The sequence below is a fragment of the Bos taurus genome, chromosome 14, assembly GCF_002263795.3.
Source record: "Bos taurus isolate L1 Dominette 01449 registration number 42190680 breed Hereford chromosome 14, ARS-UCD2.0, whole genome shotgun sequence".
Classification (NCBI taxonomy): Eukaryota; Metazoa; Chordata; class Mammalia; order Artiodactyla; family Bovidae; genus Bos; species Bos taurus.
In genome coordinates, this window is record NC_037341.1 from 79,973,452 (window position 1) to 80,000,573 (window position 27,122).

Here is a 27,122-nt window from a genome sequence, read left to right on the forward strand (position 1 = left end):
TGGGTGTGAGGGAATTCAACATGCAAAACTCCAACACTCAATTAAAATACAGCAAAGAGACAACTGGTTAAATTTCAAAAACATTGTGTATTAAACATACAGGGAGGACTAAAAATGCCTTAATTTTCAATTCAAATCACAGAATTAATGAAGCTCTTTTTTTTTTCCAGTCTCCACAAGAGCTAATTGTATTAGTTTAAAAGCAATCAAGAGAGATAATTCTTCGGTTGAAGAATTATCTAAATGTGTTTAACCTGAACAAGCAATGAGGCTAACTTTCACGTAGGAGTCTGTGTCCATTTGACCTCTGAACCCAAAATCTAAACTTGGTATATATAATTGTGGGTGAAAAACTAACATACTAAAGTGATATTAAAATATTGTAGTCAAGCCACAGCTTCTTCCTATAAACTTAGCATGTGTATAAATAGTTTGTGCTACCAAGAAAGTGATTGTTTTAATGTAACAAGAATGATTATACACATGGAGTAAAAGTGGTGTTTCTCTGAGGGTAGATATAAGAAAATCAACTCTGCAAAAAGGATGGTTCCAGGGCTTGGAGTTCATGAGAAATCTAAAAATAAACAATAGAAAAAGATCATTATAGGTGAGAAGTCAAAGAAAAACAGCGAATTATAGGAAATTAGTATGGCATTTGAAATAGCTTGAACTATGATAAAGATTTTCAAGAAGGCAAATATTTCATGAGCAAGTAAAACCATGTTAAGGACACAGATTGGAAACTTCTCTTCAACTGCATGCAAGTATTTAGTAAAATTCTATCACATGTAAACCACTGCTCCTATGAGCAGTGGCTAGGCCATGGGGAAATAGGCAATTAACCAGTGGTTGAGAGAGAGTGGGTCTGCGATTTGGAATAGTACTCAAGAGAAACAAAGGGTAGGCAGGAGAACACATTTAGAAAATTTAAGACATTGAAACTAGAAATACCTTTAAGGACACACCTCTCTAGGATATTTCAGAATAAACAGTTTAAAGTATTTAAAATTAACTGATACATGAGTTACAATGCCATTCAAATATTTCATGGTGACAGCACTGTTGTATTACCAATATGAAATAAATACTATCTACAAGTCAGGCACCAAACCAATAACTTCACATAGATTATCTTATTTGACTGTCACAAACACCACGAGGAGAGTGGTAGTGTGAGTTTGTGCGTGTGTGTACGTTTACTCATCAAGAAATTAAAGCAGAGAGGAGACTGGCAAGATAGGGGTATGGGATTAAGAGACAGAAACTACTATGTATAGAATAGATAAGCAAACAGGACACCACAGGGAATTATAGGCATCATTTTCTAATACTTTAAATGGAGTATAATCTATAAAAATACAGAATCAGCCTGCTATACATCTAAAGCTAATATAATGTTGGGGATCAACTACACTGCAATTTTTAAAATGAAAAAAAAATTAATGCAGATAATGTTAAGGATATAAATGTTCCAATAAAATAATATAAAAAAGAATCTATTTACACATACCATACAAAACCAATAAAATAAACTGGATTAGTTATATTAATGAAGGTAGTTATCAGAACAAGACATATTATAAGGAATGAGGAAAAGCATTATATAATGAAAAGCAATCAATCTATGTACTTAAAAATAATGTCTTAAAAATATAGGAAGTAAAAATGAATAGAATTAAAAAGATAAATATGCAAATGTATATAAAACGGGAGTCTTCAACATTCTTCTCTCAGTTCAGTTCAGTCACTCAGTCATGTCCAAATCTGCGACCCCATGAACCACAGCATGCCAGGCCTCCCTGTCCATCACCAACTGCTGGAGTCCACCCAAACTCATGTCCATCGAGTCGGTGATGCCATCCAACCATCTCATCCTCTGTCGTCCCCTTCTCCACCTGCCTTCCATCTTTCCCAACATCAGGGACTTTTCAAATGAGTCAGTTCTTCACATCAGGTGGCCAAAGTATTGGAGTTTCAGCTTCAACATCAGTCCTTCCAAAGAATATTCAGGACTGATTTCCTTTAGGATGGACTGGTTGGATCTCCCTGAAGTCCAAGGGACTCTCAAGAGTCTTCTCCAACACCACAGTTCAAAAGCATCAATTCTTTGGCACTCAGCTTTCTTTATAGTCCAACTCTCACATCCATACATGACCACTGGAAAAACCATAGCCTTGACTAGATGGACCTTTATTGGCAAAGTAATGTCTCTGATGTTTAATATGCTGTCTAAGTTGATCATAACCTTTCTTTCAAGAAGCAAGCATCTTTTAATTTCATGGCTACAGTCACCATCTGCAGTGATTTTGGAGCCCCCCAAAATAAAGTCTGTCACTGTTTCCACTGTTTCCCCATCTTTTTGCCATGAAGTGATGGGACTGGATGCCGTGATCTTAGTTTTCTGAATGTTGAGTTCTAAGCCAACTTTTTCACTCTCCTCTTTCACTTTAATCAAGAGGCTCTTTAGTTCTTCTTCACTTTCTATCATAAGGGTGGTATCATCTACATATCTGAGGTCACTGATAATTCTTTCAGCAATCTTGATTCCAGCTTGTGCTTCATCCAGCCCAGCATTTTGAAAGGTTGTTGCTGAACTACAAAAGACGCTGGGATTCTTGGCCTCCAGTGGAGAAGAATTCAATCCGGAGCCAGAGATGAGGCTTGATCGCTCAGAGCTTTTGTGTAATAAAATTCTATTAAAGTATAAGAAAGCTTCTGACATAGACATCAGAAGAGGGCAGAAAGGGTGTCCCCCTGCTAGTCTTTAGTTGGATGTTATATAGCTACTAGCAGTCTGCTTATTAGAGAAAGGAAATGTCTCAAAATTCAGAGAACGGTGCCAGGCCCCGCACCAACAACATGTGTTTTGAGAAAACATTGGCACCAGATGAGTCACCCCAGGCCATAAAACGATTGACGAGGATCTTGAAGAAAGGCAGATTTCCATACAAATATACAGTTTAATCAACACAGATTAGGAGAACAATGTATGAGTAGAACATACTGGTTTGCCAAGTGGGTTCTGAGCCTTTAGGTGGAACAGACTTGACGACAGAATCTGGGATAAATGTACAGTACATTAACATAGCTTCAGACAAACATTTCCAAAGGAAAAATGCATTGGTTAGCTCAAGGTTTGAGAAAAGTTAAGTTCAGGTGGAACCAGGTGTCATTTTGGCAACACAGAATTTTAAGAAAAACCTCTCTTTAAATTTGTAAAGAGAAGGGGGAAAAAATGTAACACTAGATGGTTTCCTTCAGCTGCTTAAGAGAGAGATAAAAAATGTCTGACACTTGAAGCCTATTTCCTCTGTTTGGAGACCCCTGGCCTTCCTGTCTGTTTCCCTCTCAGTTTCTCATGATGTACTCTGCATATAAGTTTAAAAAGCAGGCTGACAATATACAGCCTTGACCTTCTCCTTTTCCTATTTGGAACCAGTCTATTGCTCCATGTCCAGTTCTAACTGTTACTTCCTGATCTGCATACAGATTTCTCAAGAGGCAGGGCAGGTGGTCTGGTATTCCCATCTCTTTCAGAATTTTCCACAGTTTATTGTGATCCACACAGTCAAATGTGTTAGCATAGTCAATAAAGCAGAAGTGGATGTTTTTCTGGAACTCTCTTGCTTTTTTGATGATCCAGCGGATGTTGGCAATTTGATCTCTGCTTCCTCTGCCTTTTCTAAAACCAGCTTGAACATCTGGAAGTTCACAGTTCACATATTGCTGAAACCTGGCTTGGAGAATTTTGAGCATTATTTTACTAGCGTGTGAGATGAGTGCAATTGTGTGGTAGTTTGACCATTCTTTGGCATTGCCTTTCTTAGGGATTAGAATGAAAACTAACCTTTTCCAGTCCTGTGGCCACTGCTGAGTTTTCCAAATTTGCTGGCATATTGAGTGCAGCACTTTCACAGCATCATCTTTTAGGATTTGAAATAGCTCAACTGGAATTCCATCACCTCTACCAGCTTTGTTCGTAGTGATGCTTTCTAAGGCCCACTTGACTTCACACTCCAGGATATCTGACTCTAGGTGAATGATCACACTATCGTGATTATCTGGGTCGTGAAGATCTTTTTTGTACTGTTCTTCTGTGTATTCTTGCCACCTCTTCTTAATATCTTCTGCTTCTGTTAGGTCCATACCATTTCTGTCCTTTATCGAGCCCATCTTTGCATGAAATGTTCCCTTGGTATCTCTAATTTTCTTGAAGAGATCTCTAGTCTTTCCCATTCTATTATTTTCCTCTATTTCTTTGCACTGATCGCTGAAGAAGGCTTTATCTCTCTCTGCTATTCTTCTCTCAAATATTTATAAAAATGCAGATAGAAAATCAGCAAGGAAATAGATGATCTGAAGAATACTATCAATCTAACTGACATCAAAGAACCATGCACCTGAAGGATAATAAGAAATAAGAGTACTTCCTAAGGTGAACAAGATACAGCCACCAAGATATATCACAATCTGAGCCATAAAACAAATTGAAACTTAAGAAATATAAACAAATCCATGCAATCTATGTTCTTGACTGATGACTAGAATTAAAACCAGACATCAATGTCAGAAAAGTACTTAGAAAATCTTAAATATTTTGAGAGTAAAATGCATAATCTCAACAACTCATGTAGTCTCATGGAAAATTCCTATTTGAAGTGTAAGAAAACAAAAATATAACACACCAAAATATGAAAGATAGAACTAAAGCAATGCTTAGGTAGAAATTTATAGCATGAAATGCTATGCTATGCTAAGTCACTTCAGTCGTGTCTGATTCTGTGCGACCCCATAGACGGCAGCCCAACAGGCTGCCCCATCCCTGGGATTCTCCAGGCAAGAACACTGGAGTGGGTTGCCATGTCTCAAATGAGTAATAAGGGATTCTACTTTAAAGTCTAGAAAAAATGAAAGAAAATTAGGAAACAAAATAAGAAAGAGAAAAGAAATGATAAAGAGTAGAAATAAACAGAATTAAAAATAATAAGGTAAATTAACAAAACAAAAGCTAGTTTTGGGAAAAGGTAAATAAAGTTGATAAATCTCTAAGAATACTAACTAATAGGGAGAGAAAAAACACACATTACTAATATCATAATGAAAAACTGAACATCACTATAGATACTACAAATATTAAGTGGATAACAAGGGAATGATTACTTAGAGTTTTAAAATTTAAGTAAAATGGAATATTTTCTTAAACTATGAAGCTCAACACTGAAAAAATAAAAAGCTGACTAGTTCAGAATTTATTAAAGTAATATCATTTGTAGCTTAAAACTATCTGACAAAGAAAACTCTAGATCCAGTAGGTTTCACTGGTGAGTTCCTTCAAATAGTTAAGAAAAAAAAATGCCAATTCTACACAATATCTTTCAAAGATTATAGTTGGAAAGAATGCTTCCTAATGTATGGTGCAGGGCCAGCATTAGCTTAATACTAGAAAATATAAGAAAATAAAATTAGAGATCAACACCTCTTAACACATACAAACATTCTCAGCAAAGTTTTAGCAACTCAAATTCAGTACACTTTACAGAGGGCAACACCCTGATGAAGAGGAGTTCATTCCAAGAATGCACAGCCGATTCAGTATTCAAAAAGACATCTGTAATTCACTGTGTTAAACTGAAACAGAAAATCCAAATAGTACCTCAATAGATGCAGAAAATCACTTGAAAATGTTTTAATATCTACTTAAAAAAACTCAAAATAATTGGAAAGGAAGACATTAAGCCTGCTATATTCACAAGTGATGGTATTGTATAGAACTCAAGTATTTCACAGTTAACAATTTATCAAGGTCACACAATAAGTGTCAATATAAAAGCATCAATTATATTTCTATATACCAGTAATAAACAGTTGGAATCTAAAATTAAATTTAAAAAATTGTTCCATATACATACCAGTAAACATATGAAATATATAGATATAAATCTAACAATATAAATACAAGATCAATCTTTTGAAAACTACATTACATTGTTGAAAGCAATCTTTAAAAACCTAATTATATACAGAGGCATATAGTGCTGCTAAATTGGAAAATTCAATATTAAAATGCCATCTTTATGTTTATTAAAATCCCAGTGAAAGTTTTAATTCCAACAAACATTTTTATCACTAAACTTTTTCAAACTTTTTCCAAACTTTATACAGAAAGGCAGAAGAGAATAGCCAATTTTAGCATACAAGATCAAAGTTAGAAAACTTACCATTCTCCAAATCAAGATTTACCATTAAAACAATCAGAGCAGTGTGATATTGATGGCAAGATAAACATATACATTACTCTATTTATGGAGTGTTGAACTATGAAATAGAGTCCACAGCTTCATAACAAAATCATAAAAACAATCCAATAGCAAAAAGATAGTCTCTCAACAAACGCTACTGGAACAATTCAAATTCATATGCAAAAATATACGTTTGACCTAGAGTGCAAATATGAAATTACTTAAAAGTGAATCATAGATCTCCTTGCAAATTTTAAATTATGAAAATAAACAACATAGAAAATTTTATAAGCTTATGAAAAATAAAGAATTTTATTGCAATATTAAAGTCAGCATCCATAAAGAAAATTATAGCTTATCAAAATTAAAAACTTGCTATGAAAAACGACAACAGTTGAGAGAATGAATGTTTTGGCAAGCACTTGTATTCAGCATATATAAGGAATTCTGAATTAAAAAATCATACAATCCAATAAATACATGGGGAAAAGATTTACATATAAACTTCACCAAAGAAGAGATATCAATGGCAAATGAGCACATAGAAAGATACTCAATGTCATTAACCTTTCAGTTCAGTTGCTCAGTCATGTCCGACTCTTTGTGACCCCATGAATTGCAGCACGCCAGGCCTCCCTGCCCATCACCAACTCCTGGAGTTCACTCAGACTCATGTCCATTGAGTCAGTGATGCCATCCAGCCATCTCATCCTCTGTCGTCCCCTTCTCCTCCTGCCCCCAATCCCTCCCAGCATCAGAGTCTTTTCCAATGAGTCAACTCTTCGCATGAGGTGGCCAAAGTACTGGAGTTTCAGCTTTAGCATCATTCCTTCCAAAGAAATCCCAGGGCTGATCTCCTTCAGAATGGACTGATTGGATCTCCTTGTAGTCCAAGGGACTTTCAAGAGTCTTCTCCAACACCACAGTTCAAAAGCATCAATTCTTCAGTGCTCAGCCTTCTTCACAGTCCAACTCTCACATCCATGCATGACCACAGGAAAAACCATAGCCTTGACTAGACGGACCTTTGTTGGCAAAGTAATGTCTCTGCTTTAGAATATGCTATCTAGGTTGGTCATAACTTTCCTTCCAAGAAGTAAGTGTCTTTTAATTTCATGGCTGCAGTCACCATCCGCAGTGATTTTGGAGCCCCAAAAAATAAAGTCAGCCACTGTTTCCACTGTTTCTCCATCTATTTCCCATGAAGTGATGGGACCGGATGCCATGATCTTCGTTTTCTGAACGTTGAGCTTTAAGCCAACTTTTTCACTCTCCACTTTCACCTTCATCAAGAGGCTTTTCAGTTCCTCTTGACTTTCTGCCATAAGGGTGGTGTCATCGGCATATCTGAGGTGATTTATATTTCTCCCAGCAATCTTGATTCCAGCTTGTGCTTCTTCCAGCCCAGCGTTTCTCATGATGTACTCTGCATAGAAGTTAAATAAGCAGGGTGACAATATACAGCCTTGACCTACTCCTTTTCCTATTTGGAACCAGTCTGTTCCATGTCCAGTTCTAACTGTTGCTTCCTGACCTGCATACGGGGAAATGCAAATCAAAATCACAATGAAATACCACTGCACACCTTTTAGCTGAAATTCCTCCTCCAACACCTGCTTCCACACCCTCCCGACACCCCCCCCCAAAAAAAATCCTGACAATACTGAGTACTGGAGAGAATACAGAGCAATTTTCATACATTGCTATTGGCAATGCAAACTGGTGTTTTTGGGGAATTTAACAATAGTTTAACAATTTCTTATATAGTTTAACAATGTCTTATAAATAGTTTAACAATTTCTTATAAATTAAACATGTACATGATAAAATTATCATATGCCTAGATATTACCCAAAGAAATAAAAGCCTGCTGCTGCTGCTAAGTCACTTCAGTCGTGTCTGACTCTGTGCAACCCCATAGACGGCAGCCCACCAGCCTCCCCCGTCCCTGGGATTCTCCAGGCAAGAACACTGGAGTGGGTTGCCATTTCCTTCTCCAATGCATGAAAGTGAAAAGTGAAAGTGAAGTCGCTCAGTCGTGTCCGACTCTTAGCGACCCCATGAACTTCAGCCCACCAGGCTCCTCCGTCCATGCGGTTTTCCAGGCAAGACTACTGGAGTGGGGTGCCATTCCCTTCTCCAAATAAAAGCCTATTTTTACACAAATTCTATATGGTAATGCTTATGTCATATATTTACTTATAATCAACCAAAACTGAAAACAGCCCATATGTCTTTCAAATAGCAAATGGATAAACTCTGGTGTTTACATGCTATCAAAGACTTGGAATACATAAGAATAAGCAAAATACAAGAGCAATAAATAAGAATAAGCTATTGATTCATTAAAAAAATAGACATAGATCCTGAACCCATTTTCAAAGTGGAAGAAGCCAAACTGAAAATACTATTGTATTTGATTCCATCTAAATGGAGTTAATGTTCTTTGATTCCACCTACATGCCATCTGGGAAAGGCAAACAATAAAATGGAGCAGCTTAGTGGTTGGCAGATTAGAAGTAGGGACAAATTTGTAAATTTGAAAACAATTCACTGAGAGTAAACCTGCCTTATAGTAGTAAGGTCCTGTATACTGGATGTAGTGTTCACAAAGTGTTTAATTCTACTCTAGAAAAAGACACGGACATTAAAAGAACAAATTAATAGTCTCTGCATCTGGTTAATAATTATTAGAATTGGCATTCAAATCTATCTCCTGATTCTGAATCCAGCGTTCTTTATGTTAAAGTAATTTATATCTTTAAAGATGCTATGTTTTATCACATAATTCTTATTTTTAAATTCACTTTTATATTTTCCAGCGACTTAGAGTGAAGAAGGAATTCATAGGGCCTGAACTCCATCTTAGGCCTGTTCAGGCTGATCATGCTCGGCCACCTGCCTATGAAAACAACAACAGGATAAGACCCCCTCCAGACAGGGGAACCTTGAATATCGTACTTAGGTTACTCATCGCCTAAGAGAAAACATACACTAATCACTCCTTCCTCCAGACAGGCCATAAATTTTTCTGTATCTATCTGAGTGTAACCTTGGGTTTATTGATTATTGGCTAATTGTTTGACTGTTTGAGCACATGAGCGCATAGCACGTGGATGATGGTTTGTTGGGATTGTATTTTCCTTGGTTTATGTAAGTCTCAAGGAATCTGGAGTGGTGGGTTCAGACACGTACACGTGGGGTATAAAGGATTTTCACAAACGCTGGTCGGGGTCCTTGGCTGAGAGGAGACTCTGCCTTGGGCCCGCCGGTGTAATAGACTGCACTCCACTATCTGCATTGTCCTTCTGAGTGAGTTCGTTTCCCGGAACGCGTGGCTACAAGAGGACGTTTATATTTGTCATCTCGACAAATGTTTGATGTTTCTGTACATAATATTCAGAGTAGAAGAAGCAGCGTGTACATTATTGACTTCACAGATAATCTTGAACTTTTACATCTAATTTAGCATGCACAACACATATATTTAGATAAATATCATTAAATTATTTATCAGGGTGTACTGGTCAAATGGCTTTTACCATATTGCTAAAAGCAAGCTTGTGACATGATGATGTTACGTTTAATCATTTAGAAGGGTAAGCTGATGAAAGCAATTTTTCCTTCCATAAAAATTAATTATTTAATGCAATACCTCATTTAAAAATAAATCATTGTTTCTCTCATTTTTACCTTGCAATTAGACTCCTGCCTAGTTTTTAAGTTATTGTTTATCCTATTACTTTATCTGTTCTTTTTCACATATGTTTTAGCATGTGCTGCCAATTCACACATTTTTATGGTATCAGTAAGTTGCAGTGATTTTTGGATAATTCAAGTTAAAGAGCCCCTTAGAGAAGAAATGGAGTATTTCTTTTAAATACATTCAATCAAGAGCCAGGTTCTTCACAATATCTCACACTTAGGATCACTTTGACAACTAATCTCAGTGTTCCTAGAAGTAACAGTCGCTTGTTTTCACGACTGATCACAAGGGTGTGTATGCGGAGGTGTGCGGATGTGTATAAAATATGTGGAGTTCAAAACAATGCCCCACACTGATTTTATTACACCAAACTCACACGCTTCTAAATCCTTCCCGCTAACACTTGGAAAAATTAAATTATGAGTATAACAGATGAAAGAGCATTCTGAAATAATGTTAATGTACCCATGAGAAAAAAGTGTATTTTGGTATGAAAATAGAAAGATGAGATGGAGGTGATTTCCTAGGTATTAAAGAAAAAGATAAGCAAATAGTTGAGACAAAGTGGATGTTTGTTGTTCAATAAGATTACCATTACGCTTCCAGTTTTATAACTAAATGTGCAAATAAAAGGATGATATGCATATTTAGACAGGAAATGGAAAGTGCTATTGTGGAAATTGCCGTGTTTAGGATAATAAAATATTATGAGAATGATCCAAGTAAGCAACAAAGATTTTCTCAACATAGCTTCTTTTTTTTTCTCCTTTAATGCAGACATTACTGATAAACTTTCATAACCGTGTTTCAAGACATGGTGGCTGACTTTTTACAAAAATTAACCAGGACCTATGAAGGGCAAAATGTGCATGTTTCCTCTCCTGGCAGGTACGGAGGCTTTTGCTGTGCAACTCCTATGAATATTAACAATGCCGATTACCGATCCTGTAGACGACGACGGCTCATTCTCAGCCGTCACAGTCCGTCGCATAGGGTCATATTTAGAGACGGCAGCCCTGCACGTTACGGTGCTCGGGCGCCCTTTAGCTTGCAGAGCCTCGACACGGAAGACAGTTGGAGTGCATTTATAGCCTTTAAGGTCACTGATCATCGATATGATGGACCATTATGTCTCCAGAACGTGTCGGCTGTCGGCACTACTGGTATATTAACAGAATATCTTCTGCACTACACACATCCTCTACGAGACCATCTGCCAAATATCCTTAGAGAAGAATTGCTAGAATCTGTTCTGCATACTCACGCTAAAGTAATTTCAATTGACACAGTGATTCTTCTGTGTATCTATCATACTTATACCTTAAAGTCCTTGAGTCTCTTTGCCACCTTCCTTATTAATAATCTGCACAATCCTAGTTAATTATACTACAGAAGGTTATTATAGCAGCTGAAAGAATGTTTGTAAATCTCTGCATTTTACTGTATATTTCCCAAAGGGTCAGTCTATTTCTTCCTTTAAAAAAAAACTTTCAATTTTTTATTAGAAAGTTTTGGACAAAATAAAGGACAGTTTTGAAGAATGTTTTGTAGTTGTTAAGACTTTGGAAGGAGAGAATATCATTGATGAATATTGTTCTAATATTTTCACTTAGTTGTTGCTGCTGCATTTTAACTATTTTTTTTTACATTTGGGATAACTTTGAATTTACAAGGAGGGTGTAAATGGTGTAGATAGTTTCTATAGACTAGTTTCCTAGCTTCTGCTTAGATTCTGTGTGTGTGCCCAGTCATATCCACTCTTTGTGACCCCATAGACTGTAGCTTGCTAGTCTCTTCTGTCCATGGAATTTTCCAGGCAAAAATACTGGACTGGATTGCCTCTTCCTACTTCAAGGGATCCTCCTAACCCAGGGATTGAAACTATGTCTCTTGAATCTCCTGCATTGTCAGGGAGATTCTTTACTTTGCCACCTGGCAAGTCCCTCGCTTAGACTGACATCATATATGACAATAAAGATATTATAAAATATAAGAAATTATCATTGGTACAATTTTATCTACCAACACACAAAATTAATCACATTTCAGTGATTTTTCCCATTAGTGTATTTTTTTTTCTGTTTATGATCCAACCCAGGGTCCCACATTTTTCTTAGCTGTCATGTATCCTTAATCTCCTCTAATCAGAAACACTTCTTTCAGTTCAGTTCAGTTCAGTTGCTCAGTCCTGTCCGACTCTTTGCGACTCCATGGACTGCAGCACACCAGGCCTCCCTGTCCATCACCAACTCCCGGAGTTTACTCAAACTCATTTCCATCGAGTCGGTGATGCCATCCAACCATCTCATCCTCTGTCGTCCCCTTCTCCTCCCACCTTCAATCTTTCACAGCATCAGGGTCTTTTCAAATGAGTCAGCTCTTCACATCAGGTGGCCAAAGTATTGGAGCTTCAGCTTCAACATCAGTTCTTTCAATTAATATTCAGGACTGATTTCCTTTAGAAAAGTCTTCTCCAACATTGCTTCTCCAACCCCAGTTCAAAATCATTAGTTCTTCAGCGCTCAGCTTTCTTTAGGGTCCAACTCTCACATCCATACATGACTACTGGAAAAACCATAGCTTTGACTAGACAGACCTTTGTCAGCCAAGTAATGTCTTTGCTTTTTAATATGCTGTATAGTTTGGTCATAGCTTTTCTTCCAAGGAGCAAGCGTCTTTTAATTTCATGGCTGCAGTCACCATCTGCAGGGATTTTGGAGCCCAGAAAAATAAAGTCTGTCACTGTTTCCATTGTTTTCCCATTTCTTTAGTCTTCTTTAAACACTAAACACTTCTTTAGTCTTTACAATTTTGAAGTGTATGGGTCAGTTCCTTTTAAAATAATTTTTCATAATTCTCTTCCATTTTGTTTAGTCTAATGTTTTTCTCAACATTAGATTGAGGTATTGCATTGTTGGAAAGAATGGTAGAAAGGCTAAATACTCTTCTCAGCACACTGTATTAGGGAACACCTGACGTCTGTTTGTGGTACTGATGATGTCAGTCTTGATCATTTGGCCATTAATGGTGTCTGTCAGAAATACCCATGCCATCTAACTGCAATTATATTATAATTATAATATGATTACAATATACTATAGTTATATTTAATATGATAAAATGTAATTATAACAATTACGTATTTTGAGAAAGTTATTTGAAACTCTGGGACTATTCTGTTTCAGGTTAAAATTTCACCTATTTATATCAGCACCCATTGGAAGAGATTGCCTGCAGCAATTACGATTTTGGTAGCATAATAGTGAGCTCTGTTTCTCTCACTTCATCCACAGTAATTAATTGGAATTCTTCTGATTCAGTTTTTATTTCAGCATGGACTCACCGTGTTTATTTGTTTATTTATACTCACCACATTTCCTTTTTCCTCAAGTTCCAGCTGTGACCCTAACAACTCTAAGGTCAACTCTCGGGGCACACACTTCTTCATACGCCCTGCTGTTTCTTTACTAGCTCCACAGATTCCTCAAATTCATTTTGTATTTCTCCTGTCCAGGCTCAGAATCAATTAGTTCTCCAATGAAACTAATCCTTTGTATTAGAGAATTGCAATTAGGGACTCTATTATTGGTGGTAATAAGTGTGCTCATTGCTATTGTGCAGTCACTGCTTTTGCCTAGAGAATACACACATGTATCTCACGCTTGCACACACATGTATGTTTATGATTCTAAACTTTTTGTTTATACTTAAAAAAACCATCAGTGCATATTGACGCCCCTGCCCTCATTCAGCACCACCATCATTCTAGGTGTTCTTCTGGCCTATCCACCTTCCTTCTTTATAATCTCTTCCTCCCAGGGTCGTTTCTGAATTTTTAATTCGCATTTTTGTGAAAAACAAATTTATCAACTAGAATACAATATATACAATATTTATCTACCATTATTTTTGTCTTTAATCTTGAGTATTCAATAAATTTTTGCATCATCTTGAATGCATATCATTATCATAAAATATAAGGGAGGTAATGTGTATTTGTTATATGTTATAGTGTAAAAAAATACCCAGAATATAGTGGCTTAAAATAAAAAAATTTGTTTTAATCTCACAGATTCTGTGGATCAATTATCTGGGCATAGCTTAGCTGGGCACCCCTGTCCAAGGGACTCTCACAAGACTGCAACCAAACCAGCATCTGGAGCTGCAGTTGTCTCAGGGTTCTTTAGGGCCCAACTGCTTACTAGCTCACTCTCAAGGCTCATGCAAGGCCTCAAAATTCCACTCCCAAGTTCCTTCACATGACTGTTGGTAGGCTTTAGGAGACTACTTCCAAACTCACAGAAGCACCTCAAGTCCTCACTGGAGGTTGACCAGAGGTACTCAGAACATGGCATCCTGTTTCCACCAGAACAAGATCTCTAAGACAGAGAGAGAAGGAAATAACCCATTCACAGATGTCACATCTCGTTTCATTTGCTATATTTATTTAAAACAGGTGATACATTTATCGAACCCTTAAAGGGTGAGGTATCACATTAGGACATACATATCAGAAGGCAGAAAACCCTGAGTGCCCTTTCAGAGCCTGCTTATCACCTTCTGACCCTCAACAATTTACTTTGATTCCAGATGGAAAATACATTCACTTCCCCCACAGGTCCTCAAAGTCCCCTTCATCTACAGCATCAGCCCAAGGTCTGAGTTAAGTCCAGGTATAGATGAAGCTATATTATGAAAAATGGTAAGGAAGTTTCTTAGGAAATAGGAAATGCTACAGAAAGAAAAACTTGACCTACAGAAAAGAATGACGAATATTAGAAATGCTAACTTTGAGGGAAAATGTGTAAGATGTTTTTAGTCATTTGTAATCTCTGTAAAATAAAACTAAATATTTAAAGGAGAAACAGTAATCAAGTATAATGGGTTTTCAGCATCTCAAAGGTAAAATATGTGAAAATAATAGCATGAAGGATGGAAGGGGAATAAAGCCAGAATATTTCTGCAAGGATTTTTGTTAAAATTAAAACTGTACAGTTTAAAAGTACATGGCTATCACTTAAAAAAAAAAAAAAAACACATTTACATAGAAAACTACATAATGAAGCCACAATAAAAATGCCCAAACAGCAAAGTTCAGGGAACTTCCAAGTTGGTGAGCACAGCCACACCTGGGGAGTGTAGAGTGCCCCAACTCCACAGAGTCAGAGTTTTCTCTGGGTAACAGTTCTGGGCCTCTTGGTCCAGCAGCTGCTCATTTCTGCCACAAGCGAACCAAGAAGCAGGGTGTTAGAGTGAGAGACACCCACACAGTACGGTCTCCGACACCCGGATTCTAGTCCTAGCTCTACTAACCAGCTGATGTGCTTGGGCACTTGGCTTAATCTTGTGACTTGCCTTCCCATGTCTGCATAAAATAGAGGGTAGATTAAATAGTCTTAGAGTTTAACACTAGGAACCTGCATTTCTAACAAGAAACCCTGTGATTCTAAGGCTTTCTGAATTTTGAAAACCACTTCTTATGACCTCAAGTTGTTAAACATTTTAAAACCTTCAGCTCAAAAACAAATAAGACAAAAACACTAAAAGGATAAAACAATGCAGTCTAATTAATAAGACAAGAGGAGGATTAAAAATAAACATTTAACACAAAAAAGGAGGAAGGATAAGAGAGAAAAAGTGCTAGAACATGTAGGACAAAGAGAAACCAACTAGTAAAAATGCAATTAAAACTTGCCCCATTGGTAAATGTAGTGCCTAAGTGTAAAATTTTCTAATCATTCAATTAAAACATAGATGTCAGCTATGTGTTATTTACAAGAAACCAATTTAAATATAAGGGCATTTATGTGTTGAGTGCAAAAGAATGGAAAAGACATACAATATAAACATTATACATACAAAATTAGAATAACAATATTAATATTAGGCAAATTAGATTTGAAAATAAGGAATATTTCAGATATACAAAAGTAGTTTTCATAGCGATGAAGGGGGCAAATTTATATCTCTTTTTTCTGCAGTTTGAAATAGCTCAGTTTATTTTTAGCAAAAACATAAGCATGAGAACATTCAAATATTTAATGTTATTGGAACTAGTTCAATTTCAATAAATAAAACTAAATGTGTATGCACTGAATAATAACGAGTTTCATATACTCTGAAGAAAACATGAGAGAAATAAACCAATACCAATTATAATTGGAAATATCAACACTTTTCTCTGACTAGATTAAAATTACTTACTGAGAAATTCAATCAGAATATACAGTTCATGAACAAAACTGTCAAGGAGCCTGACCCAACTGATAATTACTGATAACAGTATCCCAAACCACCAAAATACACATTTAAGTGTATTGAGCATTAGTCATTCCAGTGAATATTCTGGGTTGATTTTCCTTAGGACCAACTGGTTTTATCTCCTTGCAGGCCAAGGGATGCTCAAAAATCCATCACCACAATTTGAAAGCATCAATTCTTAGGTGCTCAGCTTTCTTTGTGGTCCAGCTCTCACGTCTGTATTTGACTACTGGAAAAACCACAGCTTTACAGACCTTTGTCTGCAAAGACATTCCTGTTTTTAATACGTGGTCTAGGTTTATCGTGACTTTCCTTCCAAGGAGCAAATGTCTTTTAATTACATGGGTGCTCACTACTCAGGCCCAAAGCCAGGAAGTGCAAAGCCAATGTCACGTATTTTAAGTTTTTATTGTGCCAATAGCCCATTCCCAGTACCAGGCTTTGTTCAGTGTATCAATTGCCACATAATACACTATATCAAGAAGAAAAGGAAAGATATATTCATCTGATGGAAACAGAAAAAGGATATATCTTTCTTTTTCTTCTTGGTATAGTGTATTTAGTGGCACTTGATACACTGAACACAGGAGAGATAAGAAAGCCTTCCTCAGACATCAATGCAAAGAAATAGAGGAAAACAATAGAATGGGAAAGACTAGAGATCTCTTCAAGAAGATTAGAGATACCAAGGGAACATTTCAAGCATAGATGGTCACAATAAAGGACAAAAATGGTATGGACCTAACAGAAGCATAAGATATTAGGAAGAGGTGGCAAGAATACACAGAAGGACTATACCACAAAAAAAAAGAAAAGAAAACCTTAAAGACCCAGACAACCACAACGGTGTGATCACTCACCTAGAGCCAGACATCCTGGAGTCAGAAGTCAGGTGAGCCTTAGGAAGCATCACTATGAACAAAGCTACCAGAGGGAATGGAATTTCAGTTGTTATTTCAAGTTCTAAAAGATGCTGATGTGAAAGTGCTGCATTCTATATGCCAGCAAGTTCGGAAAACTCAGCAGTGGCCACAGGACTGGAAAAGGTCAGTTTTCATTCCAATCCCAAAGAAAGGCAATGCCAAAGAATGCTCAAACTACCACACAATTGCACTCATCTCACACTCCAGTAAAGTAATGCTTAAAATTCTCCAAGCCAGGCTTCAACAGTACATGAATTGAGAACGTGCAGATGGTCAAGCTGGATTTAGCAAAGGCAGAGGAACCAGAGATCAAATTGGCAACGTCTGTTGGATCACAGAAAAAGCAAGAGAGTTTCAGAAAAACATCTACTTCTCCTTTATTGACTCTGCCAAGGCATTTGGTAAAAGCAACATTAATTAGACAGAAACAAAGAAACTCATACTCACAAAAAGAAAGAAAGAAAAGAGAATAAAGAGAACAAAAAGAGAGCAAGAAAACCAATAAACAAACCCATAAATGAAAATAATCACTAAAAACTAGAGTAGCAAAAATACAGAAACAGAAATGCAAAAAAGTGCATAAGGAAAAAATATTGCAGAAATAGGAAACAATAAAATAAAATGAATTTATTTATAAAAAAAGCATTAAAAAGGAAAAATTAAACAAAAATTAAAGGATTAACAAAAAGAAAAAGAAAACTATATATAGATAGAGAGAGAGACCGGTAGTAAAAAGAATGCTATCCTGTGATGTCAGATGTCCTCTCCACACAGTGAGTTCGAGCCAGTCTGCCTACTTAGAAAGTCATCAATATTTCTAAGATGTCTAGGCCTTCTGTGGGCACTGTGGGACCAGTTCCTATTCTGATCTGGCCTTTCTCCAGTTTGTTCTATCTTCCAAAGTCCAAAATCTCCCCAAAGTCCATAGTCTGAAGCTCATTGTGGGGATTAAATTTGCTGCATCAGGAGAATGATGCATTGCCTCTCTGGCAGGCTCAGGCTCTTCCCTGGACTCTCACCTACATCATATCAGCCTTCTCAGAGGACCTCCATGCAGTCAACCCCAGTCCCTTACTAGGGTCAAGCCCCCAGAGTCTGAGCCTCAGCACCCAGCCCCCACTTCCCATGGCAGCCATGCAAACAGATCCTCAGCTGGGAACTGCCGGTTGGCACTTATTTCTGCCCTTTATTCTCTCCACACTTGATGTGCTCCCCTCTGAGGTTCCAAAGCTTCCTGTCTCTGCCTGTGAGGGCATTTCCAAGTTTGTGAAAACTTCCTCCTTCACAGTTCCCTCCCCAAGCGGCAGGACCCCTCCTGTTTTCTTGGTCTCTTTAGTTATTACCAATGGCATTTTTCACAGGACTAGAATGAAAAATTCAAAATTCATATGGAAACACACACACACACACACACAAAAATAACCAAAGCAATCTTTGGAAAGAAAAACAGAGCTGGAGGAATCAATCTCCCTGGCGTCAAATTACACTACAAAGCTACAGTCATCAAGACAGCATGCTACTAGCACAAAACAGAAATATGGACCAATGGAACAAGAGAGGAAGTCCAGAGATAAACCCATGCACATACGGGCACTTTATCTTTGCAAAGAGGCAAAAATATACAATGAAGAAAAGACAGCCTCTTCAGTAAGTGGTGACGGGAAAACTGAACAGCTATGTGTCAAAGAATAAAATCAGAACACTTGCTAACACCATACACAAAAATAACCTCAAAATAGATTGAAGACTTAGGTATAAGGCCAGAAACTATAAAGCTCTATAGTTTATAAACTATAAAGAGGAAAACATATGCAGAATACTCTTTTATATGAATCACAGCAAGATTCTCTCTCATTCACCACATAGGTTGATGGAAATAAAAGCAAAAATAAACAAATGGGAATTAATTAAACCTAAAAGCTGTTGCATAGCAAAGGAAAATATAAACAAGATGAAAAGACAACCCTCAGAACAAGATAAAATGATGGTAAAGGAAGCCCTTGACAAAGGATTAATCTCCAAAATATATAAGCAGCTCATATAGTTCAATATTAGAAAAACAAACAACACAATCAAAAAATGGGCAGAGGACCTACGCAGACATTTCTCCAAAGAAGACATACATTAATCCAACAAATGCATGAAAAGTTGCTCGACATCACTTATTATTAGAAAAATTCAAATCAAAACTACAACGAGATGTCATCTCACACCAACCAAAATGACCATCATCAAAAAATCTACAGACAGTAAATGCTGGAGAAATGTGGAGAACAGGGAACCTTCCTGCACTGTTGGTGGGAATGTGAACTGATACAGACATTATGGAAAACAGTATGGAAATTCCTTAAAAAAAAAAACAGGGATAAGTCTACCACATGGCCCAGCAATCTCACTACCACATAGATCCTCTGAGTAAACCGCAATTTTAAAAGGCACATACATCAGTGCTCACTGCAGCAGGATTTACAATAGCCAGACATGGAGGCAACCTAGATTTCCATCCACAGATGTATGGATAAAGTGGTGTATCTATACATTGGATGCTGGTCAGCCATAAAAAGGAATGAATTTGAGTAAGTGTGGAGAGATGGATGAATCTAGAGCCTCATACAGAGTGAAGTAAGTTAGAAAGTGAAAAACAAGTCTTGCATATTAGCATATACATATGGAATCTGGAAAAACGGTACCGGTGAACCCAGTAGAGGACGGGCTTATGGACACAGCAGGGGAAGGTGAGGTTAGGACAAAGTGAGAAAGTGGCGTTGATACGCACACACTATCATGCATAAGATGCATAGCTAGTGGGCAGTTGCCGAATAAGCAAGCAGCCCAGCCTAGTGCTCTGTGATAACCTGGATGGGGGACATGGTTGAAAGTGGGGAAGGTTCAGGAGGGAGGCGATATATATATATATCATTTCAGTTCAGTTGTTCAGAGTCGTGTCCAACTCTTTGCGACCCCATGAACCACAACACAGCAGGCCTCCCGTCCATCACCAACTCCCGGAGTTTACCCAAACTCATGTCCATTGAGTCGATGATGCCATCCAACCATCGCATCCTCTGTCGTCCCCTTCTCCTCTTGCCCTCAATCTTTCCCAGCATCAGGGTCTGGTATATATATACACATATATAGTTACATACAGACATGATATAAATGTAATTATGACTGACTCACATTGTTGTATGGCAGAAACCCAACACAAATTATAAAGTAATTTCCCACCAATTAATTTGTTTTTAAAGGGAAGAAAAAGTTCCTGTATTTTTCTCATAGAACTTTAAAGTCACTCAGCACCTAATGCCACATTGTAATAGCTGTGAGTCACACATGCAACCCAGATTCATAGGCTGAGAGTTAGATGCCACGTCTGGATGGCAGAATTATTAAAAATACGTAAGCACTACTTTGAAAACCACAATACAATAAATAATTTCTTTGAAACTCTACTACCAGATATTTGATCTTTAATCATTTATCTGGGATTCATGTCTATGCTTTTTCTTTTGTCTATGCTTAATTTTTCATTGAAAGCATATGAAATGAAAGAAGTTAAATACTCAGTTCACACATTAATATGAAGCAAAAGTGTATATACATTTAGACACAATGTAAAGCAATAGTAACCTGTAATCCATTACACAATCATAATCCACTTATACAATTACACACTAGTGAAAAGTCAGACAGACACTATTATAGAAATACAAGGATAAATAAAGTATGGAAATTGTCCATATAATTTATATTGATGAATTAAAAGCAAAAATGTCACCTCAATAGAGTCCAAATAAGCATTTGAAAAAATGTGTTTGGTATTTTCCCCTTGCCATACTATAGCTTGTTTCCACAACCTTTTCATAGCAGATGGTGATATAAAAGGCCTAAGATATGATACATCTATAGAGGAATATAAGGTATGATAAAGATGACCTCATAAATCAACAAGGAAATTAAATGCTTAATAGATGGCATTGCAAAAACTGGCTTATTATATAGAAAATAATAAAATTATCATAATTTCTCTATTAACATTACATAGAAAAGTGGATTATGTGGATTATATTTCTAAAGGAAAAGTACAAAACAAAATCAATTAAATGATTTAATAGACTATAATTAATAGAAAATATAAGACTATATCTTTGTAATTTGGAAGTAGCAGAGGGTGTATATAATACACACAAAAAAATTAGCCAAAAATTTGATGATCTTAACTAAGTGAAAATTAAATGTTTTTTTTTCAGGAAAGAGGGAAAGAGAATGTAAAGTTAATGAAGAGTAAAAGTGTATATTAATATTTTTAATGTCTTACAGGGACTGAACAAAATAATTACCATACAAAGAATTTTGTGCAAATCAAGAAGAGATGATGACACATAAATGTGCAAAGTTAGGATAGTTAATTACAGAAGAACGATTCAAAAGTACTAAAAAATTAAATAAGGAAGAGTTTCTTGGTCTCTCCAGACATTAGTGAAATGCAAGCTAATGTAGCATTGAAATGCATCTTCTAGTCGTCAGATTGGCAAAATTAGAAAGCTGGATCTTCAAGTGAATCAGATAAGGAAGACTCCGCTTCTTCCCCACTCAAAATTAAGTGGAAAAGGTAGGGACGGCAAATGAAAACCACTTTTACTTGTGAAAAAGCCAACATTCTAGCCAACTTAGTCTGAGCATTAAATGAGCTATCTCATACAAATTCCAGGATTAACCAGAGACATCTGCCCAACAAGCAAAATTCTAGAATGAGGTACGAATTTCCCATATGGGAAGCTCACCCAGGTAAAGGTTATGACATGGAGAATCACAGCAGAACCACTATTTTCTATGGGCTGCTTTTTCAGAAAGAATGGGAGTAGCACAACAATGCTTTATATGTACTATCAGAATGTACATGAGAAGTGTATGCCATACGAGCACATGCCGTATGATGCACATGCAGAATGAACATCTAAGAATACTGAAGGGAAAATAAATTGATGTCATTTCGTTTAAAACAAGCTATACAAAGAGGTTATGAAAATTGCCCTATAGGTGTACAAAACCAGCACCAAAGCATAACTTTGCAGATAAATGACATACATGTTATGTGGGGACAAAACTACAGTAAATCGTTACGTGGCGCCTTATATAGATTCACACTGAAATAAGAACAGTTGAAAACTGAACCACAAAGATGCTAAGTAACTTTTAGGCACTCTTCATGTGAATTTTCAACGTTAATGTAAGATTTTTCTGTCCCTGATTAAGGGTTTCGTTGCCGCATCCCCAGAAAATCTGATGATTAGATATCAATCTGATTATCAGATATCAATAAGTGTGGGTTAGAAGGCTAGTTTTCCAAAACACCTCTCATTGGTATTATTGTACCTCAGTCGTGTCCGACTCTTTGTATCCCCGTGGACTGTAGCCCACAAGGCTCCTCTGTCCATGGGATTCTCCAGGCAAGAATACTGGAGTGGGTTGCCATTTCCTTCTCCAGGGGATCTTCCCAACCCAGGGATCGAACCCAGGTCTCCCACATTGCAGGCAGACGCTTTAACCTCTGAGCCACCAGGGAAGTCCTATTATTGTACCTACTGCCCTGTAAAAATAGAATACAACAGAATGGGGAAACAATAGAATGGGAAAGACTAGAGATCTCTTCAAGAAAATTGCAAATACAAAGGAATGTTTCATGCAAGGATGGGCATGATAAAGGACAGAAATGGTATGGACCTAACAGAAGCAGAAGAGATTAAGAACAGGTGGCAAGAATATGCAAAGAACTATACAGAAAAGATTTTAATCACCTGCATAAGCAGGATGATGTGGTCAGTCACCTAGAGCCAGACATCCTGGAGTGTGAAGTCAAGCAGGCCTTAGGAAGAATCACTATGGACAAAGTTAGAGGAGGTGATGAAATTCTAGCTGAGCTACTTAAAATTCTAAAAGAAGATGCTGTTAAAGTGCCTCACTCAATATGTAGCAAATTTGGGAAATGCAACAGTGGCCACAGGACTGGAAAAGATGAGTTTTCATTCCAATCCCAAAGAAGGGCAATGTCAATGTTCAAAATATTGTACAATTGTGCTCATTTCACATGCTAATAAGGTTATGGTCAAAATCCTTCCGGCTAGATTTCAGCAGTATATGAACAGAGAACATTCAGATGTATAAGCTAGGTTTAGAAAAGGAAGAGGAACCAGAAATCAAATTGCCAACATTAGTTGGATCATAGATAGAGCAAGGGAATTCCAGAAGAAAACACCTACTTTTGCTTCACTGACTTGGGAAAGCTTTTGACTGTGGATCACAACAAATTGTGGAAAATTTTTAAAGAAATGGGAATACCAGAACACTCACCTGCCTCTTGAGAAACATGTATGTGTGTCAAGAAGCAATAGTTAGAACTGGAGGTGGCACAACAGACTGTTTCAAAATTGGGAAAGGAATATGACAAGCCTGTATTATTGTCAACCTGTTCGTTGAACTTCTGTGCAGAATGCATCATTAAAAATGCCGGGCTGGATGAACCACAAGCCGGAATCAAGATTTCCTGGAGAAATATCAATAACCTTAGATATGCAGATGATACCACTCTAAAGCCAGAAAAGGAACTAAAGAGCCTCTTGATGAAGGCAAAGAGGAAAGTGAAAAAACTGGCTTAAAATTCAACATTCAAAAAACTAAGATCATGGAATCCATTTCTCATTACTTCATGGCAAATAGAAGGGGAAAAGGGGGAAGCAGGGACAGATTTAACCTTCTTGGACTCCAAAATCACTAAGGATGGTGACTACTGCCATGAAATTAAAAGACACTTGTTCCCTGGAAGGAAAGCTATGACAACCCTAGACACTATGTTAAAAATCAGAGACATCACTTTGTTGACAAAGGTCCATCTAGTCAAAGCTATGGTTTTTCCAGTAGTCATGTATGGATGTGAGAATTGAACCATAAAGAAGGTTGAGTCCTAAAGAACTGATACTTTCAAACTGCAGTGTTGAAGAAGACTCTTGAAAGTCCCTTGGACTGCAAGGATATCAAATCAGTCAACCCTAAAGGAAATCAACCCTGAATATTCATTGGAAGGATCGAAGCTGAGGCTGAAACTCCAATACTTTGGGCACCTGGTGAGAAGAGTTGACTCACTGGAAAAGACTCTGATGCTGGGAAAGATGGAAAGCAAAGGGAGAAGGGGGTGGCAGAGAATGAGAGGGTTAGATAGCATCACCAGCTCAATGGACATGAGTGCGAGCAAAGTCCAGGAAACATGAAGCACTGGGAAGCCTGGCAGGCTGTAGTCCATGAGATCACAAAGAAGAGATGTGACTTAGCGACTGAACAACTGCAACAGCTGCCCTGTCTTCTCCTTAAATCTGTTGTCAGGATCAAACTGAAGAAATAGTGTCCCCAGAGATCCATACCTAAATGTTACCACATTGGGATTAGAGCTATAGCGCATAAAACTGTGCACGACATAGCTTCCAACAAGGACCAAGTTTACAGATAGACACAGTAAGCCAGGAGGTCTCTCTGCCCTCTTCCTTCAAAGGAGCAAATTATCACTTTACTGACTGTCTAAATGAGGGTTGAACATGGAAATGCCCTACTTGAAGGAGTAATTGTCTAATTTAATAAAAAATAAATACAAGTGTCCTCCAGGTTGATGGCACTATCAGCTCCTGAATAACACTTTGGTGTCCGTGGTGCCCATCATATAGCACGCGTAGTCTGTGGTATTAAGAGTAGGTAATTAAGTGGGAAACGTGAAGACGTGCTGCTGCTGTTGTTCACTTCCCAAGTTATGTCCGGCTCTTCCTGACCCCACAGACCCCAGCAAGCCAGGCTTCCCTGTCCTCCACAGTTTCCCGGAGGTTGTTCAGATTCACGTTCATTGAGTTGGTGATGCCATCTAGCCATCTCATTCTCTGCCAACCTCTTCTTTTGCCTTCAATTTTTTCCAGCACTAAAGTCTTTTCCAATGACTCAGATAATTGGAAAACATGCTATATCAATAAAATAAAGGAGCTAGAGAAGACTAGCTGGGAGGAGTTCTAAAAGGCCAATTAGTTTTTATTCACTCCCTCTTTCTTAGTCAAATTTGTTTTAGTTCGGTTATTCTGGAAAGCCCACTGTTAACCTGTGGCACCTCTTAGTTTCAGTCCAGAAATGGAAACTGTTCAGTTAATTGCACTTTATACCACATTGCCAAGATATCCAATCAAGTTTTCCTTCACAGGTTTCTCACAGAATGCTTCAAGGAACAGCTCTTTTTCTAATACTAATTAATTTTCTTTCCTCAATTTATACACCTCAGTTAATATTAATATGCTTTTAAACGCCCTGAAGCCAATCCACACTAGTTTCTTTAATCATATTATTGATTTACTTTATAGTCTGTAGCTTTAAAAAAAAAAAAAAGTTTTGTTATTTACTAGGCTTCCTTGTTTACATCTGCATTAATTATGCAGTAATTGCCTTAAGTGTTAGATTATTGAAAGGACTCATGGGCTTCAACTTTAACTCACAAAAGAGCTTTGTTACAGGCAAAGGGAAAAAAAAAGGAACTTGGGAACAGAGGAAAAAAGACATGCATTGAAAACAATCTGGAGATGTCAAGTGTAAACTTTTTCCTCCTAAGACTGGGTCACACAGGGCACACTTTGCCTCCAGATCTTAAAACACCTCACTAACAACAAACCCAAAGTCATCTCCTGGTGGAGAGGTCTTTGGGATAAACTAGTCACACAGTCTTAATAGTAGTTTTACAAAAACCAGGTACAATCCCTGTTGTTATTACCAAATAATGCTGACATGTAAATGCATCCTGCCTCTAAAACAGTTCACAGGTTCCTGATTACAGAACGTCTCTCTCTAACTCAGGGATCCTCTAGCCTTGGCCAAGCGTCACCACCATGCTTCTGGCCAATCTGAAGATTAGCACGTGGTCAGTCCAGATCAGCTGAAATTAACCCATGCTCTACAACCTCTTTTAACTGATGTGCGCAGGTAGAATTCAACATGTACTGGCTTCGGTGCACGTGTAGAGAGTTAAGTCTATGAAGTTTTACACAGTTTATAGTAAAGTGCTCATCTGGGAAAAAAAGTGAACTAACAATCTCTCCAGCATTTGGTGAAATACCTTAGAAAATCTGACTGCTTTAGAAAAACATTGGTATTTGTATGATTTAGCAAAATCGCAATATTACACTGTAGATTTTAGCAAATGTTCATAATGTTGCAGAGTCTCTATTTAGGTGAGTAAACTTTGGTGAGAATAATGGACTGTAAAATGAAAAATACAGGGTTAAAAAGGAAAGAAAACTAATCCACTGCAAAGATAATGAACCTGTAGATATACACAGCTGAACTTTGCAAAAGGCCACGGGGAGTTTTCTGAGAAGACTTGATAAGAATGTTAAAATGAATATATTTTCTATTTATTTAGTGTTTAAATTGGTAACATATTAAATATTATTACATACATAGACAGTTCATTATTACTATGTATTGAAGTCTAAGGCTGCTGCTGCTAAGTCACTTCAGTCGTGTCCGACTCTGTGCGATCCTGTAGATGGCAGCCCACCAGGCTCCCCCGTCCCTGGGATTCTCCAGGCAAGAACACTGGAGTGGGTTGCCATTTCCTTCTCCAATGCATGAAAGTGAAAAGTGAAAAGTGAAAGTGAAGTTGTTCAGTCGTGCCTGACTCTTAGTGACCCCATGGACTGCAGCCTACCAGGCTCCTCCATCCATGGGATTTTCCAGGCAAGTGTACTGGAGTGGGGTGCCATTGCCTTCTCCGAAGTTTAAGGCAAGAGAAGGTAATTTTCAGTTTATATAATGGCCCTGAATTTAGTTTAATGGAGCTCAGTGTGGACAGATAGAAGAAAGCCCTAATCCCTTATATGTTTCCAGTTGAAGAAAAGGAAAAAGCATACTTTATTGATAAGTACAATAGACCACATCCTAGGGATTATTTTACATTGACAATCTGGAGGTTTT